At 26.5% G+C, this 17,610-nt stretch overlaps 1 long non-coding RNA gene across 1 annotated transcript; it reads right to left on the bottom strand.

Annotated features, from left to right (window-relative positions):
- Window positions 1–10,785: 10,785 nt before the first annotated feature.
- On the bottom strand, window positions 10,786–11,464 carry LOC136089481 (uncharacterized). Its single transcript, XR_010643095.1, has 3 exons — window positions 11,328–11,464; window positions 11,168–11,194; window positions 10,786–10,810 (listed from the first exon to the last, which is right to left on the bottom strand). It is a non-coding gene; the product is annotated as an uncharacterized LOC136089481 (long non-coding RNA).
- Between the last annotated feature and the right edge of the window lie 6,146 nt (window positions 11,465–17,610).

Raw genomic sequence — 17,610 nt, 5'->3', positions numbered from 1 at the left:
TCGAAAAAAACAAATTCTTTTTTTTAAATTAATTTTATTCTTTCAATGTGCCAGTTTCTTTTACTTGCTGGATCCAACAACTTATACAACTTATACTTATTTTGATGCTAACGGTCTATTAAAACGCTTTCGATTTCATTTGTTTCCATTTCAAAATTCTAAGCAATAAAGTTTTTCTTTTACAGTCTTAAAATTTAAAAAAAAAAAAAAATAATCATAAAAATGTATTATTTTATTTTACTTTTTAATTAAATACTTGAGCGATATTTGAGTAGTTTACAATGTGTTGTATTTCCGTTAAAATTTATTCGTTTTTTGTTTTACCATTTATAGTTAAATGTTTATACTTCATTTACTCAAATTACATTGTCTTTGTATCACTGTCGGACATAATGTCATTAATTGTATTATTTAAAAAGACATTGCAATTCACATCTGTGTACGCTATTAGCAAAATGGTGAAGTAGTTTATTCTGCATTTGCAACACTTTTGAAGAAAGAAAAGATTCTCTTTAGTTAAAAAAGCTAAAATATATATTTAGTAAAACTAAACCTATGTGAAAATCATTAAACGAGAGCCTGGCTAGAAAAACCATAAGCGTCGAACTTATTACATAACCTCGACCCCCGTTCAAAAAATGTTCAACTAACGTTATAACTAAATTTTTTTTTTTTTTATTGTAAGATTTCCGCGGGGCATTTCACGTTTCTTTACGAACTTTTACAACTGTAAACAAACTATGTTTACCCTGAATAAATATATGTTTACCTTGCATTCTTTAAAAGATGTTATGGTATTCATGGGCGTCCGCAAGATTTTTATTAGGGAGGGTCACTTTTAAGATATGAGCTCTTAACCAAAACCTGCGAGTTTCTAATAATCTAAAAGGTTCTTCATCAAATTTTCAACTGCTTTCTATCATCATCAAATTTCTTATCTTCATCAAATTTTCAACTGCTTTCTATCTACATTAGTTATGGTATAACATTACATAAATGTTCAATTAGAACGCAACTTTAGGAGTTTTAAAGTTTTAAATATTTATTGACAAAATAACAGGCGGTTGCAGGATTGCAGAATTGAAAATGTTTACAAAAACCATGCTTTGAAAAGAGACAGCAATCGGATAGGATCCCTATCATAAAATCCTTATGATGGAAATAATTGGTAAAAGTAAATCTAGTCTTAACATATTGCGTTTTAGAGCAATAATTAATAAAAGGTAATCAAACAATAAGTGAGATATTTCTTACGAATTTAATAAATACTTTGTAAAAAATGGTGCTGACCTTGCATCAAAAATTCAATAATGTCCAAGTTATACATTTAAAAGTTACTTAACTGGCTCACACGGCTCCTCAATTTTTAATGAAGTAAATTAATACGTACTTAAAATAGCTAAGAAATCACTTAAAATCAAGCGCCCTTGGGTTAATGACCTCTGAACTAAAAAAAATTGATACATGGTTTAAATCAAATAAACTCAATATAGAAAAAATTAAATTTATACTATTCCACCCTAATCGATAAACTAAAATAACACCTCTGAATCTACCAACATTTAATATAGAAAATACAACAATGAAAAAAGCTCTAAACACAAAATTATTAATGGTCTTAATTGATAAACACATCTCCTGGAAACCCCACATCATCTACATTAACATAAAAATATCAAAGAATATAGGTTAACTCTACAAGGAAGGACTATTTTTTTAACAAAAAAGTCGATAAACTTCTTTACTTTGCATTTATACATAGCTATCTTATCTAAACCAGTTTAGCATGGGGCAGCACTCACAAATCTAAATTAGAACCACTTTACTAACGTCAAAAACACGCTTCAACAAAAGTGTAAAACAAAAACAAATTTACTCATCCTAAACGTTTACTGCAACAAATAAACGCACCAAATGTGTTTCAAACAAATATTTATCACAACACACTTTTCATGTTTAAATATAAATTAAGTCTGCTTCCAGAACATTTTACACCAGACTTTTTTAAAAGCAATATAAAAAAGTATAATACAAGAGCAACAAGCAACTTTATGATACCTTTTGAAGCAACAAGACTATCTAAATTCTCATTTACATTTCTTGGTCTTTATTTGTTTAACAAAATTGAAATAGAAAAAAAAAACCAAATAAAAAATTAAGTATAACTAAACTTTTAACAGGAAACGATAAAATAATAACAATAATAGCAATAATAATAATAATAATAATCATAATAACAATAAAAACAACAATAATAACAATAATAACATTAAAACTAATATTAATAATAATAGTAAGGTATACATATAACATTATTGCAGTCATTAAATAGTATCTGCATTTGCAGAAACCTTTTCTGTTCAGCGAATGAAACCCGAAAATTTTTTACGGATTACATAAATAACTCGTATGCAACTCATTTATTAAGTGTATTACACGTCTAGAATAATAAAGACATTCAATGAGAAGATTTACTTAGTTACTTAGTCATCAACGAGTATCTTCATACTAAAAGCAATTAGTTCTTATCATTTTTATAAAAATTTCGTTTTATCATACTAATACACAAATATTATTTTGAATTGTGGTAAATAAACATTTGCTGAAGCCTTTTCTCACTCCTCCAAAAATTAGCAGATTCATTTTTTTATTGTATTTTTCATTTTAATTTAAAGAATGTGGAGATATATTTGTTCAAATTAGTTTTAACGTATGCATTTTTACATTGTTCTATTTAATGCTTATAATAATCATGTATCGGAGTTGTATGCAACTATATTTTGATTTGCTTTGTATATTTAAGACTTTATGTTTACGATATTTATATTTGTATATCTTAACCGTCAATCAGTGATTGGTTACTTAAAATTACTTTGTAGTTATAAAATAAATATGAATGAATAAAATTTTAAAAAAGATTTCAATAACATTCTGCATAAATTTAGTCTTGTTGCAATGAACTATTACGATTAACGCTCAACAAACAACCTCAAAAAATATTCGTTAGCCATGATTGGGTCAAAGCCAGGTTTTTAAGCGTCACATATAACTAAAGATAACTGAACGTGTTGTTGCCGTTAGAATTAGTGCAATATGTAGAGCATCAAGAACAGATGGGTAAAAAGTTTGTCTAAAGTTGTTTTCCAGTTAAAGCTATTTGCTTCTTTCATTTGAGCTACTTGAATTGCATTGAAGTACATGTCATTTCCATAGACAAACTATTTTTATATCAATGTTTAATGATTTTGTAAGAGAAATCAATTAATATATATCTTGCATATAATGCAATAATATGATGATTTCTTTCTGAGCACTTGGTAAATCTAATTGTACTGCATTCAATGGCTAAGCATCGAGTTCCAATGTTGCTAAGAATAAAGTGAAAAACATAAGACTTACAACATAAGTTAACAAAGTACATGACAACATTACCTGATGGGTAATTTGATGGGCGGTTTTTCATACAACAATAACGACATTTGCTTTGTAAATTATTGAAAAAATTTGGAGTAAGATCACACACAACCAGAGTAAGAAAAAGCGCAGAACAGTAAATAAAAGCTGCTTTGGAAAAAATATTTTGCATTTTACCTAAAACTCCGTCTGCTTTACCAACCATTGTTGACAATTTGTAACCACTTGTTGAGTTATTGTGTCTTTTTAGAGTAATGTTTGTCATGTGCAGGCCGCATTATTGCAGTCATTAAATAGTATCTGCATTTGCAGAGACCTTCTTTTGTTCAGCGAATGAAACCCGAGAAATTTTTACGGATTAAAATTTACCTCTACCAGAAATTATTTTTCTGTTCCTGATATATTAGACACATTGTCAAATAAGATTTAAAAATCAATAGATTTGTTTAAAGTTTCATCAATATGTGTCAACCCTAACCCTAACTTCTGAAAAAACTCTAACAGTTTGTTCCATCATACGTTTCCATACCATGTAGATGCGTTTCTACATTGCTGTCATCAGCTTCCACACAAAATCAAAAAGATTGTAAACTTTTACTCTACCATTAGATAAGCGTTGATGAAAATTTTGGCGAATGTTTTTTTCAATTCTCTAAAATTTTATTGTGTATAGATTAATCCATAAGGCTTTAAATGTGCTAGCCTAGTTTTTGCATAACATATAAAAATGATGCAGCATCTTGTTGCTCGTTTTTGTAACTTTACTTTACAAAAATTTGTTGTATTTGATAAGTAATTTTGTTATAGAAGCATTCTTGTATTCATGATGGGCCGAGGGAGAACGATACAAAAGACACATAAAGGGCTCTACAAAAGATGTAAATTGGAAATCCACGGGAAAAGTTGTTTAAGCCAATAATCTTAAAAACAGTGTTTCTTGATATTTTCTTTGGTAATATAAATGACTGATTCTATATACGGATTTGTGAGAAAGTAATGCCTTAAGTCATCGAATTTGATTCAATAACTGAATGTATAGATTTACGTAGAACTCATCAATACCACTGTTTAATTCAGTTAGTGTCTATACTTTCGCTGTAATAGTAATATGAATAAATGACTAATAAGAATAAATATATGAATAAATGACTGACTTGATTTGTCTTGATACAGATATTCATTTTAATTTTATTCATTTATAGATAAGATTTGAGTATATGGAGCACCTAGATAATAAAAGCAAACTTTAAGATTTCCTAGATATTTGTAGTAAAGTTCAAGTTGTTTTTAATTTTTTGAATTGAATTTATGTTGTGATAACAGAAAGAAATATTATAAGCGTAAACTTATACGTAGTAATTAGTGGCTCTTGTCTAATTAGAACGCTGTTCAAATTTTTGTGTTGTTAAAATATTATCATTAAGCATAATGGAGTTTGTGGCAGGGTATTTTGATGTTAAAAATCTTTAGGTATGCTTTTATTACATAGGTGTTTGTATTACCCAAATCTAACTTGGAATTTTCAAATCATTTTATTGTTTTTTATTGTTTGTTTTTATACAAACGGCGTTAAAAAGTTGTTAAAATTATGCCTATCGGGTAAAGAAGTTTTATAACGTAATTTAATAAAATTAATTGCCGATTTACACAGAGCTGAGCACAATTTAGTATGCTTAAAGTGTTTAGTTAAATACTTTAATTTTCAATTAAAGTAATTTTAATTTGATTATTTTTGAGTGCTTCAAACCAAAAAAATAAAAAAACTCTTAATAATTGCACTTCAAGGTAAAATATGATTTCCAAAAAATCGGTAGATATAGTGTTCTTTGAAAAAGAAGGAACATTCTGGCAATGTAAATAAAAAAGTTACAATAAAAATTATTTTTTTCTAAAAACTGGAGCATTAACTGATCTATGGAACTATTTAATGTAACCATAATAAGCCACACGAAGAAGCATATAAAAAACGCGCATCTTCTACAAATAAAAAAGAATTCCGATAAAATAATCAAAAAATTGTCAGACTCTTCATTAAACTCATATTGAACCTCGAATTGATAGTTATTGAACCTCGAAATGATAGTTATTAAAAAAGGTATGATCGTGCAGTGCTTAGATTTATTGATAAAGATGGAAAATTATATTTAAACAGCTTTTGGATCTGGCTTCATTAATTTGTGCTCGGTGTTTACTCGATGGCAGTACTATCCACCTCATACAACAACATTATCTGAAGTTTGGTTGATATGGTCATTGATCTGCATAATAGCTTCCAACAAAATATAATAAAGCAGTTTATCTTAAAACCTAGAATCACTTTTGTTAACTTTAAAGCCGACAATGGCACAAGCTTTCTTGTTTCTACTTGTCTCTATCCTTCTTGTATTCCCTATATTTCTTGTTCCCTATATTTCTTGTTTCTACTTGTCTCTATATGTCTTCATCCTTGTTGGTTTTAGAATCATGCTGTTCATCAGTTGTAAATCTGAAAAAAATAAATGCTTTTCACAAAGCAACTTTTATGGAAGATATAACAAGAAACGTGTAGTCGAAATTTGACTTCAGATAATATTTTAGGAGCTACAACTGACACTACTGGAAGTATGCCGAGCGCCCTTAAACTTCTTGGATTGATTGGCTAAAATGACGTGCTTATAAACTCAAGCTTTATGTAAAATCAGCTATCCACAGCCAATCAATTCTTACAAAATTAATTAGCGATATATATATATATATATATATATATATATATATATATATATATATATATATATATATATATATATATATATATTGATATATTGATATATTGATATAAAGCATCATGTTCGGTTATATATTATTTTTATTGCTTAATAGTGTCATTATGGCTTATATAGTAAAAGCCATTATTAAATTAAAAAAACAGTTTTACAAAATTCAAAAAAAACTAAAAAAAAAATTATGTCATTGTAACGTAGCGGATACAGGCTTTTTAAGTTTAACAAAAAGTGGTCCCTATTGGCGTCTTATCACTCAATGGTAACTTAGTCGATCTTATCAATTAATCGATCATTTTCAACCAATTAAGATATGTCTTTATGTCTATAAGCAGAGGTCAAAGCATATTTTAGTACTGATCAGTTTGTGAGTGATAAACTTAGTATTAGAGATAAATTTCCGGTTGAGTTTTTGAACAGCGCAACTCCTTCAGATATTATTTAAAATTAAACACTGCTTTTGTAACTATATTAATCAGAGATTTAAATCACAAAGCTAGGTTATGCAATGGCAAAATAATGAGATTTGTGCTCTTTAAAACAGTTACGTTGATGCAGTGGTTTTTACAGGTGTTTCTGGTGATAGACAGGTATTTGTTCCTTAAAAATCTTGTGGCTCCATAAGATTCTAATTTACATTTTGTGCTAAAACAAAGTCAAGTTCCTGTCAAATTGGAATTTTCAAAACAATAAAAATCAAGATCAAATGTTAAATAGAGTTGGAAACCTTACTTTTTTTGTCAATTATATGGTGCATGTAAAACAAAATTAAGAGTAAAAAATAGTTTGTTTTTCATAATTAAAAAACATCCTATTTAAGGTATGGTAAAAAGAAAATATGATAAAGAATGTTATATTTTCCAATGATCTTTATATACTGTATTAAAAATTACATTACTCTTAAATGATAACCCATGCCCGAACAATTTCATTTTATTAAATGAAACTTACTATTGTTATCAGTCCTTGAGTATTATAGACTGATTTGACATTTAATATGCATGTTCAATCAAGAACAAGATTCTTTGATAGTTTTTTTTTTATATTTGATAAAAAGGATTCAAGGTTATTATTATTTAACAAATTTTATACAAACATTTTTCTATTTCAGAATGTTCATGTTTATAGTTTTAAACAATTATATTTTAATGTAATTACAGTTATTGCATGCTTATATAATTTTGTTTTTGCATTTTAAAAGTGTTGTTACTTGGCAACATATAGAGAATGTGTTTTATTCATGAAAATCAAGCGGTGCCACTAAGATTGACAAGTGGTGTTAGGGTCTGTAATTTTTTTCTACCGTAGACACTTTTGAGCTAAGACTAAATATGAATCTTATTATAGTATCTAAATATTGCTACCGCTATTGCTTAAGTTACATATTTTTCAAGTTTTACAATTTACAAACTACAAATTATTATTCCTTTAGAAAGCCAATCAGCATTATCAATCTAAAAAGTTATGTTTTACCTTTTTTATATTTTAATTAAATTACACTAACTTAATACAATTACATTAACTTTACATGTTTACTTTTTACTAAACTTACTTTTTATTTCTCTTATTGCTTTAAGATATTTTGCAATATTACTATATTAAAATTTTTTAAAGGATACCTATTTAAAAATTTTTTATAGATTTAATATTATTGGCTACAAACTTTTTGTTTTTTATTGTAACTATTTATAATAGACTAATATTAAATGGTTTGCTTTTTTGTGTATAAACTCAAACATTGTCTAGTTTAATTTTTTTCTTTTTAGATAATTTGTGATTGATTTATTAATTGTCTACTGTATAAACATAATTGGAATATAGTAAATTTATGATTTGAAATGATTTGAAATTTACTGTTTTATTCATTAGCCAACAGTTAAAAAGAAACCGAAATTCTACATAATTGAGGTATAAATAATTTGTTTTACTGTTGTCATGACAAAATCAGCTTTATAGTTACTTATTTTATAGCTAATTTTTACTACTATGTTGTGTCATTAACAGATTTACATTTGTTATGCTCATAAAAAATTATTTAATAAATCATAATGATTCTTGTATGTCATTGTGTCGTGAAAAAAAGCGATCAGAGCTAACTAAATTATTTATAATTAAATTTCTATTTTATTATTATTTTTAGATAATATTTAAAGGTAAACTGTTATTATTGGTTTATTTACTAATAACTATTATTACAGGTTGCATATAGCTGGATAAACATTATTAATAACTAGCAGACCATACCTGTAAAAATGCAGCTCTTTATAAGTCTATTCCACCCCTAAAATTTTAATACTTTATATATATATATATATATATATATATATATATATATATATATATATATATATATATATATACTAGCAGAAAGCAACACGTATTACGGGTTACGGTCGGTCTGTTACTTAATTTATAGTCGCTGTTTTCCACAATTCAAAGTTGCGATACCTTATCTAATACCCTGTAAGAAAAACGCTTTCAAATTAAAAAAATTAAACCATCTGTAAAATTAAAATAAATTAATTTACCAATTATTTAACGTTATTTGAGTAATTTACAACTGACATATCAACTGAGGTCATATCAGTGTATATGCCGAACCATTTCCTAGACATTACTAAGCTCAACACAATACGTTTTTAGTTACTGACACAAAATAATAACACTTCAACATGCCTTAAATTGACGAAAGATTAAAGCTAAATTCTTGTTATATTTTTTATAACATGAACTTTAATTAATAAGATTAATATTAAGTGAACGTAATTTATTTATAAGTTATTAATTTTTTGGTATCCCCTTAATACATGTTTCTTTAAAAAGGAAACTGTCTTTAAAACGATAAATGCACACAACTAAATAAATTTATTATAAATAACTAAGCAATTGAGTACAAATACGTTTCAAACAAAAAAAAGTCGATTTACAATCAAACATGTGAATTAGGGTGGAGCGATTTTCATAGCAAAAAAAAAAAGAGTTTAAAAACCAATATTACTGAGACACGAATCAATGTCTATTAATTATAAGATTAAAGTAAAAAAATATTTTTTGATTTTGATGAGATCTCGAGGGTCCTCTTTGGAATTTAAATTCTTGACAGGTCCAAATATTTTTGAATTTTTTTTTTCTAAACCATATCAACCTTGGACTCAAAAAAAGCAGAAAAAAATGCTTGTTTCATAAATAATAATTTTATTAAAAAAATTTTTTAGTAAAAAAAATACTTGCAAAAATAGACCTTAAAACTCCCGTTTTGTTGAGGACGGGGGTTTTTGATGAAAAAAACTCTACTTTTTTAATTTTAATTTTTTAATAAAAACAAATATTATTTTCAAAGTCAGTATATTGTTTTGCTTCTTTTAAGTATCAAGTTGATATAGTTTAGAAAAAAAAAATTTAAACAATATTAGGACCCATCAAAAATTTAGAATCCAAAGAGGAACCTCAAGAACTCATCTAAACTAAAAAAAAAAGGGTAAGGTTCTTTTTTCACCAAAAGATATTGATTTGCTGCTCAGGCAAATCAAATTTCAAAATATTTCAAAATCGCTCTATCCTAATGTGTATAACAAATTGTAAAAAATATGTATAATAAAAGATAACTGAAGCTAAAACTAATTAAAAATAAACTAAAATTAACTATAAACTTAACCAAAAATAAAAAAAACTTTAAATTTTAATATCTGTACCTCAGAAGACAAAGGTCGGTTATCCATATTTTTGTGAAAATGTGTTATGTATGAGACCTTTTTAGTTTTTTCAGTATCTACATAGGTATAAAGACTGTTTTCCTGCAACAATGTGAAAAAAAGTTTGGTCAATATAAAGGGTCTGGTGTCCCCACAATGTTCAAAGGAAAAAGGTCTGTAGTTCAGAAATGACTTTTCACTTTTTTTATTTAACTTTTTATTTTTGTCAAAATTATATTTCATGTGCCTCAAGACAAATTAAATAAGACAAATTAAATAAAACATAAATATAACTATCAAGAATAAAAAAACCAATAAAGACTAATTATTTTACTATTTACTCTCTCCTGGACAATTTCTAAAATGTGATAACTGACTTGGACTACTGAGTGTACAGATATAAATGCTTTATTTAACTATGCTAATCACATAATTTATACTTAGTTTTTTTTCCAACTCTCCTAAAAGAAAAAAGAAAATAAAGCTTTAGTACTTGAAGTTTTAAAATTCCAGTTACAGTACAAACAATCAAATTAACAATTATTTTAATAGCAAAAACACTGACTTATTTCAGTCTTCAATTCTGTGTCTAAATAATATAGACGTTAAAATATCAACTTAACTTTTTAAAAATAAATTCACTAAACTAATATAACTAATACCTTTATTAGCTCTTTCTTGATCAACTAAAGAAAATAAATTTTAATTAAACTAACTTGATGTAAAATAATAAGAAGCTGTCTTACTGAGAATTTTAAATTTTTTCTCTATTATTGACAATATAATTTTAAGTATTACCTTAGTTCTTGGGATTATTGTATAAAAACATAAAAACCTACTGTTTTACTTTTAAGTCAACAACAATATTTTAAAAAACATTTTAGTTACTTTATAAAAAAATAAAAATTCTTTTAAACATACTATCTCTCTCTTCATTGTTGTCAACTAAACAGAAAAACAAACAAACAACTGGTGGTAAATTTTCCCTTTAGTAGTAGTTTAATAAATAGATTAAATAGATCAAAGACCTATAACCTGCTCTAATAGTCTACAACATTATCATTAAACTATAACTATTTTCGACAACCTGGTGTAATTTAACATAGATATGTTTTTTTTCAAATGACAAAAATTATTAAAGTACATTATATAAACATAGAACAAATGTAGTGATAGTGGATTTAATCCAAAAATAGAAAGAAACTTTAGAAAAAAGCTTACTGTTTTTAAATCTACAAAAATTTCCAACTTACATTTTTTTATCTACATTTATCTATAATAAAAAATGAATTAATGAGTTACCATTATTTAAAGTTGATCCAGAAGCAACTAAAATAAATTATGAAATAAAAAGTTTATTTATATAACCTTGACGATAATGTTGAAATAAACAATATTTATTGCTTGAAAAGTTAAGTAACAAATGTAATTTAAGTATATTAAAATAAATGTACGAAGTTACCTGTTGTGGCTGGTGCAACTGAAGTTATAACTAAATAAAAAAATATTAAATAAAAAAGCTATTTTATCTATCTTATCTATTTTATCCTGATAATTATGTTTAAATAAAAAATATTTATTGATTCTTTTTAAAATAAATTAAAAAACATTACTATTTGCCGTAAAATAAAATGAAAGACATTACTATTTGCACCAACTGATGATGCTACCACACCTAAATGACAAAATTTATTTAAATATTTAAAACATATTCAATGCTTTAAAAGAATATTCAAAAGAAGTTTTCAAATCTACAAAATCTAAGTCCTTACTGAGTTCTACCTGTCTGTCTAAAAATAAAAATTGAGATAAAACTATATACAGTAATATTGCTAATGCTACATTTGTACTCAAATAAAATCTACATGATAAAACTTACTTAAGTCGCTGTCAGCTAGCCTGTCGAAAAAAAATTTGTATTTTCATTAATCCTAATCTATAATCTATAAATAAACTTACTAATATAAACGATAAATAAACTTGAACTAACTAAAACTATAAACTATAAACTTGAACTAAACTATAAATAAACTACTATATACTAATATAAACTATAAATAAACTAATATAACTTTGTGACTAATATAAACTATAAATAAACTACTATACACTATATACTTACTAAAAAGGCCTTCAGCTCCTTCTAACTGCTCTAAAAAAATAAAACAATACTTTCTTAAAATGATCTAAAAAGACTAAAGACAAAACTGAAACACTTTACTAAAAAAGAAACATTGTACTAAAAAAAATTTTTTTACCAGTCATTTTAGTTTTAACTTCTTCTAAAAAAAACAAAAAACTAAAAACAACGAACAACAAACAAATTTTAGTCTTTAAACAATGAGCAACATCAGTTCCACTTGAAACTAAAAATTTATCAGCTCTAATCGGCTGGAAGACCTTGCTAGAAAGACCGCGTGGAGTAAAGAAACGCTTTTAGAAAAGCCTAGAATGTTCTTTATTAAAAAAGAAAGTGAAACGACACTAACACTATTGAATTACAGTATTCATATTTAGAAGATTAGATAAATTACAGCATTCATGTTTAGATTGTACTAAAAAAACTATTTTACCAGTCGTTTTCTTTCTAACTTCTTCTAAAAAATGAAAACAGGCTATAAAAATTAGAATAATAAAAACAACCACAACAAACAAACGATTATTTAAATTTTTGTTTTAAACAATAAACAACATCAACTTTTCTTAAGAATAAAAGTACATCATCTCAAATTCGCAAGCTGACTTAACATGAAAGACCGCGTGGAAAATGTAACCGCGCATAAAAAAATCTAGAAACTACTTAAAAACTAAGAAATAGTGTATTTTACAGAATACAGAACCGTAAGTAACAATACGAACAATAGGCGAAACATTAGGCGTAACTATGCGCACTATTCATTACCGTATTAATATATATATATATATATATATATATGTATATATATATACTAGCTGTCCATAATCGTAAAATACAGAATATAAAATAACTATAAATGATTCTCGAGGAAAAAAGACAAACATATACAAAATATAAGTTGCTGTTTGAATTTGAGCAATTAAAAAATATTTCAAAAGTCTATCTATGCTCAAAAACGGATCGTTTGAAATAAATCAAGTCATAAAAAATATTACACTCAAACAAAAAAAAAAGAGAATTTTACAGTTACTGATATTATTAATTTTCCTACTCCTTAAAAACATACTATAGCAATGTTATTTATAAACAAAACCATTTTGTGTGTGTTTGTGCGTGAGTGTTTATGTGTGTGTGTGTGTATTTATTAAGGTGCTCAAAGAAGTTTATACTTAATACAGAGCACCGACGAAGAAAGCTAACTAGAAAGTTCACGTCCCCTTCATTACAAATGTTGGTTATCTGGAAAGACTCGGCATCAAACTTAGAACTTCTTGGTTCTAAACCAGAACTTTAATCACCGTTACAAACTAATGAAATTTGGAATACACCACGTTTAATAACTAATGAAATTTGGAAATAAGGCATACCTTTAAGACTTTCAAAAGTAAAACAATTGCTGCATTTGCTAAAACACGATATTTTTCTATTGTTAACAAGATAAAAACAAGATTCTTCAAAGCTTTTAGTATTACTTCATCAAAACAAAATTAAAATTATACAACAACTTACATAGGTAAAAACATGATTTTAAAAATATAATTTTTTTTGTTTGAGACTATCTGGATATCATTTACCAGTATTGCTATTACTTTCAGTGTCTGTCTTGCCTAAAATGTAAAGGTGTTTGCAAGTTAGTATATATATATATATATATATATATATATATATATATATATATATATATATATATATATATATATATATATATATATATATGTAAAAACATATAAATATTTTGTTAAACTATCATAAAAATCATTTTTAAACTAGCGCATAACTCCGTGCAACTTTACATTTTGACTGTTACACGCCCAGGAAGTTGACTGGAGCAGGTGGAATGAGCTCAAGTTGGCCGCCTATTTCATTCCATACGTGTCCGTGAAGTTTTCGGTTATCGGAGTTTGATTACAACAATCGTTTAAAAATTGCTGTTACATGCAAAACATAAAGGCACATTCCGAGTAGGTGGAAGTTTTTGAGATTTCGGAGCTTCTCTCTTGGCGATAAAGTTGATGCATCTCTCTTTTTTGTATTATTTCATTTTAACCTATACAATTGATATGAAAACACCTATTTGTACTTGAAATGGGTAACAATAACATAGGGTAAAAGTGTTGCTAATTTTGGAAGTTTAACTTTTACTCTTCAGACTCTTTTATTTGTTTGAAGTACTTTGACTTACCGATCCCACAAAAGGCACTTGTCTTATTCTTCCCACTTAATGCACAAAGAGCAAGAAAAACTTTACAGCAATCTGTAGCTTGCTCTAACGTAATAATCTTTATATCGAAAATCCGTCTTGAATTAGAAACGCCAATATCCACAAAATGAGTTTTAAAATGTGGAGATCTTAGTTTACTTCTTTGAGCTTAATTATTTTATCTATCCAAGTTAGTACTGGTCAGTCACAAAATATACTGTGGAACGTTTTAGAATCAGATTTTAAAAAAATTCTGAAATGTTTCTAAATGTTTTACGTTGACAAGCTGATACAGAATTACCAATCCATCAAAAACATGTGCAGCGTTTTGAGGAACCTGTGAAATAAATTCTTCAAAGTGCTCCTGGTCACCCAAAAATTCTATTACTATTAATACTTCTATTGTTTCAAGTCAAACTGTTATATGATTTAGAAGATTTATTAGTAGTTGTAATAAAAATAAGGCTTAACTTAGAGAGAAAACTCATTTTGTTTTCACGAAGCTTCATGTAATCCTAACGCCCACGGGGTAGGTCTCTAAGAATAGCATACATGTAGTATTTATTTCAAATTTTAATCTTCTCTACTTTTTGAAATAACTAGTAAACTTCCAAACATGCTTCGTTGTGATACGATGGTGGACAATTTTTTCTGTGACGCGATAAATTTTGTTAAATTTAATCTGGTAAATGTTTGCAGGCAATATAGTTTTATTGGAACGTAAAAAGAAACTGTCAAAGACTAAATGTGTACATTGAAAAGTATTTTAAACTCTGTTTCCCCAATAGATTATGCATTCAATAAATATACATTTGACTAATCAGATGCTTCTATTGCAGAGCAAAATATTTACATATGAACCTCTCACTCAAAAGGACTTCCCAAATTTTCATTAGAATTAATGCTCTCTCTAAACATCCATCGTTAATTTTTCTTGATGGTTCTAGATTTTTATTGATTGTTTTCTTGTTTTGATTCCCAAGTCATATTGAAAAATTGAGATTTTGAAACATGCATGTTTCAAAATCTCAACTGGGTACAGTGAGCACCCTGCGTTGGATGGTTTTTTCACATGTCCTTATATTCCTCTACGACATTTTTAATCGTAATTGATTGATTGCCTACTTAAAGAAAAAGGAGGTTGTCCAATTTTAAAAAACTTAGGAGCACACATTTTCTAGTAAAAGCTGGGGATGCGTAGCCTGAATTCTACCCCTTCTTTACCCCTAGCAATACCTCAGAGATTGTTTTGAAAGTTTTAAAACTACATAGTTTATCAATATTATTAACATCTTTTCCTTAGTAAAGTATGCAAGCACATATAATTACTTTTTCAGCAACTAAAATAAGATGTTTACTTTTACTAGATATATTATTTACTTAGATATCAAATAAACAAAAACAAATAAACATGTTTATTTTGAAATCTCATTTTAAAAAGTAAATATTTTTTCAAACAAACACAAAATGGAGACGGTTGCTTTTTCAGATTATACCATTATACCATTATACTATTTTTTGTTTTAATACGTTGATATAAAAAAAATTATGACCCAAAGTTTAATTAAAAATAAGCATTAAAAATTTTAACCTCATTAGTTCAAGAAAAAAATTTTAAAACGTTTTCTTTTTTAAATTATTAACACCCTCCAATTAATTTGTAGCAACTTAAATAAATGGTTTGCGACATTTAACTCTTATATAACATGGCGGAAGTTTTAAGATGAAATCTATTTGTGTAGTTTAAACTATTTTTATCTTTGAATGAAGTTATAAGCAGTTTCCAAGTGGGCCCGTAAAGGTTTATTAATTTTTTTTGAAAAATATCCCACCCTAAGCTTATTAAAACTAACTTGATGAAATAGCTGTCAGAAAATGCGCATTTGACCCTAATCCACGCAAGAATTGATTAGTTTTATCCGCATTTTAAAAAATATATATTAGTTTGGATTTATAAATAGAAACTTTTTATAAAAAATAATCATATTGTAACATGGCGCCCTATCTGAAGTTTCACAAATTGACCGAGAAAAACATAGTTTAGAAAAAAAAAATTCCCACTTCCCTCCCTTTATTTAATCCCAAAACCCTGTTTATTAGATCTAAACAAAAATTACCACCCTCTCTCCCTCCACCACACAAACACATCTTTTCTGTATTAAGGACTCGAGAGCTACGTTAGTTACTTAGATACAGGGTTGTTATCTGTGAAATATGTCTAAGACATTTCTGCAGACATAAAATATGTCCCACATATTTTCTATCGACATATTTTGACATAATTTTATGTCTGAATTCTTTTCTGCTTACATAAAATATGTCAGACATATTTTCTATCGACATATTTTGACATAATTTTATGTCTGAATTCTTTTCTGCTGACATATAATATGTCAGACATATTTTCTGTCGACATATTTGACATAATTTTATGTCTGAATTATTTTCTGCTGACATAAAATATATCAGACGAATTTTCTGTCGACATATTTTGACATAATTTTATGTCTGAATTATTTTTTGCTGACATAAAATATGTCAGACATATTTTCTATCAAAATATTTTGACATAATTTTATATCTGAATTATTTGCTGTTCAATATTCTTGAAGAAAAAATCAATCTAACAAATTTATTGCGCATTTCAACTTAATTTACAGAGTTAAGTGAAAATAGTTTAACAAATTTGTTGCTTTTTTCCAATCAATTATGCTTCATAAAACTTTTTCTTTAAACCCTATAAGCAAAGATCAGTTGTTTCATAAAAGTCTTTTTCTGCCCTTTTTAGCGATGTATCATTTGATAGTATTGACTAATATTGGCATTTATTGACTTATTCATTGATTATGACTTTTTTATTGATTATGACTAATATTGACATTCATAGTATTGACTAATATTGATAGTATTGATTAATATTGACTAGTATTCAGGCATCATTTGATAGTATTTGATAGTATTGATTAGTATTGATTAGTATTGGCGCTTTCCCTTATTAGATTATAAAAACCATCTCAGGCTTAGTTTTTTTTACTGAAAGTGATTTTTATAAGTATGACTAAACCTAAAATTATTTCTTTAATTAAAATAATAATAAAAAAAAACTTTTTCAGTTATTTTTAATTATTAGTTCATCCTGAAAAAGATTTCATTATGAAAAATTGAATTCAAAAGCGGTTCACAGAATTTCAAAAAATTCGTGTGAAATTAAATTCATTTGAGCTGAAGAATTTGAAATATTTCACAAAAGTTATATTCAGCTCATTAAATTCTTATTAAGAAGACTAACCGGTAATAATTTATAACTAATTACGAATAATTTACTTTTAGTTATAATAGTTATGATTTATTTAACAATAAAATAATTGACAATTGTATTATAACAGCATAATTAACTGCCATAAACTT

This window comes from Hydra vulgaris, chromosome 13 (genome assembly GCF_038396675.1).
Source record: "Hydra vulgaris chromosome 13, alternate assembly HydraT2T_AEP".
In the NCBI taxonomy this organism is placed as follows: domain Eukaryota; kingdom Metazoa; phylum Cnidaria; class Hydrozoa; order Anthoathecata; family Hydridae; genus Hydra; species Hydra vulgaris.
The sequence above is the reverse complement of the archived record's forward strand: the minus strand, read 5'-3'. Positions and strand labels throughout refer to the sequence as shown.